Consider the following 2,649-nt stretch of genomic DNA (forward strand, 5'->3'; position numbering starts at 1 on the left):
ACTTAAACACTTACTAGATTGCTCATTCCGTTGAGGGGTGTTCTCTCAGACCTTCATTTTCTGGGTTGGAATCCATAACGTTTTCTTTGCTGGCATTTCTTTCTTGTTCATCCTGCTAATGGAAAAAAATACATTTATTTGCCACATTTTTTTTTTCATCACATCAAGCTAACCATACCACCTTCGACAATCTGAATGGATTCAGCAGGGAGCTGTGTGCTGTATTTCTGTTTTAAAATAAGATCAATCTTTTATTTTCGGTTGTGGCTAACTGAATTCATCACCAACTTTGCAAATGTCAGCGTACTATTTCTGCTGTTGTCTAATTGTCCTACACTGTGTGTTAGTTTGTCATTGTATATACACAATGACATCCAAAAAAGCAAAGTTTGCCTTCCTAAAAACACCAATCAGTTTTCACAAAACACTACCATGTACAGTATGATCATAGTACTTCCTGAGATTAAACGTGACCGTGTTAGAACATTTAAAACACTGTCAACTGAACTTTGAAGTGATTTTCAGACAGCTGTGGTGCTTCTGCCTTATCGGGCGGTGCACGGTCTGTCACCTCACCTGTCTGTCAAACTGCTTACCTGACATTGAAAATTACAGATTGTTTCTAAGCTTTTGCCAAAAATAAAAGTAAGAATGGCACTATAAAAAATAAAATGAAAATACTTCTTTGAAAATAAATGTAACATCACCAAAATAAAACAGTAAAAGTTATTTTAAAGCCAAAATCTGCCTGACATCTGCTGAGAAAAGAACTGAGAAAGAAAACAGGAGAACTTAAATAAAGAGAGCTGACGTGCACCTGCTAGTTTTAATTGCATTATTATGTATTTCAGAAGTTTGCATCGACACACCTTAAGGTCTCTTCCAGTTCTCCAGACAGGGTCAAAGATGTCATTCCCCTGGTACTGCAGAGAATACAAATAACACACAAATCAAATGTTTACCAGTCAAAATAGATCAATAAATAAAGTATTCTGAGATGTGTGATACATCTCTGTTCTTCTGCTGAAGCAGATGAAAGCTCTGCTCTTCAACAGGAAATGTTTGATCAATATGATGATCAAAATGCCTCAAAGTACTTTTTAGTTACAAAAAGATCATTTGAAAACGTCTTATTTCAAAATATATTAGAATACACAGAGACACGTAGAGATGAAAAACATTTACTCTTAATTACTAGATTAACCTTTAGGATGAAATAGAAGTTTAAACACCCACTTTAATAAAAAATTATGTGTTTTAACATGTTCTTGTAGCATTTTTATCATGATGGAGGACATGATGTACATAAAAGAATGTAATATCAAAACAGATAAATACACGAGCCGTCANAGATGAAAAACATTTACTCTCAATTACTAGATTAACCTTTAGGATTAAATAGAAGTTTAAACACCCACTCTAATGAAAATTACGTGTTTTTAACATGTTCTTGTAGCATTTTTCTCATGATGGAGGACATGATGTACATAAAAGAATGTAATATCAAAACAGATAAATACACGAACCGTCATCAATTAATCCTGATTTTATTCTGATTGTTTTACAAAAAAAACAACCAATTCCTATCGCTACAAACCTTAGACATCGGATAGTGGAGAAAAGACCAACAACATAGAAAAGAGAATACGAAGAGGAAGTTAGCATGTCTTTGTTAGCCACGTGACTTTGTTTACTATTACACGGACTTAAACACATGCTCTAATAACAAACAAATGTTACAACTTACTCGTGAAAGCTCATTCCACATGATCCGCTACCTAAAGAGTCCCGGTTGTATCCGAAGTCAACACAAACAACCGGCATGGTTCCGGTTCTCCGGTTCTCCGTCGACTATCGCTGCTTTAGCACGTAGAGCTAGCTTAGCTTGACTCCTGCCACATGACGGCGCCGCTGGTTCCCTCCGGATCCCTGAATGACGCGTCAATCTACGTTTATCAATACGTCTATGGTAGCGAGGGCGGGGTCTAACTGCAGTCCAGCTGAATTGCGTCACGCCTCCCAGCATGCACTGCGGCTGAAACTGTATCTTTTTAAAAGAAAAAATAGATTTATTTGTCTTCATATTTCATTTATAAACTGCATAAAGTGTGTATTTCGAATTTTCCAACACATTCCAGCAAGAAAAAATTTTTTATGGCGTTAAAACCGTAAGTTTGGAATGTACTACCATATGCAGGGTATAAATACAAGTGAGCGACAATTGCACACTACGATCAGTTATGCTGTCAGGGAGCCGCCTGCAGTGGGTGAGGCGTTGGGTAGGACCTAGGTGCTCGTACTGGGCCTCCTCTACGGTGATGTGGGGGAGGTGGGCGGGCTACGGTGATGTGGCTCGTCCAGGCCTGTGATGATGTCACCCGGTGACGCGGTGATGCAGATCCGGTGTGGTTGAGCAGGTCTGTAGTCAATGCACGAGGGCGACGGGGGGAAGCTGCAGAGACGGACGGACATGCCTGTGTAAGCGTATACGGGTGTGCCCGTACGTTAGCACCCTGACTGGCATGACTGATCCTTTTGTCTTATTCTTCTTCAAATCATTATCTGCCGCTTAAATGTAACTGAATAAAACATTGAAAAAAAATATTTAGTTTGATTGCAGTATGCAATCAAACTATTGTTCTTCTTTTT

The 2,649-nt window shown here is 38.5% G+C and overlaps 1 long non-coding RNA gene across 5 annotated transcripts in view; it reads right to left on the reverse strand.

Annotated features, from left to right (window-relative positions):
• LOC112137052 overlaps positions 1-2,601 on the reverse strand; it is a 5,459-nt gene extending 2,858 nt beyond the window's left edge. The window contains exons 1-4 of one of the 5 annotated variants that reach the window (XR_004947818.1): positions 2,301-2,601; positions 1,748-2,047; positions 870-923; positions 15-115 (exon numbers count right to left, since the gene is read on the reverse strand). This is a non-coding gene — a long non-coding RNA (uncharacterized LOC112137052). Of the gene's footprint in view, positions 1-14; positions 116-869; positions 924-1,747; positions 2,143-2,185; positions 2,207-2,300 lie in introns of those variants that run through there. The other 4 variants (XR_002917472.2, XR_004947817.1, XR_002917473.2 and 1 more) reach the window with 4 other exon arrangements.
• Between the last annotated feature and the right edge of the window lie 48 nt (positions 2,602-2,649).

This window comes from Oryzias melastigma, linkage group LG4, assembly GCF_002922805.2.
Source record: "Oryzias melastigma strain HK-1 linkage group LG4, ASM292280v2, whole genome shotgun sequence".
Taxonomy (NCBI): Eukaryota; Metazoa; Chordata; class Actinopteri; order Beloniformes; family Adrianichthyidae; genus Oryzias; species Oryzias melastigma.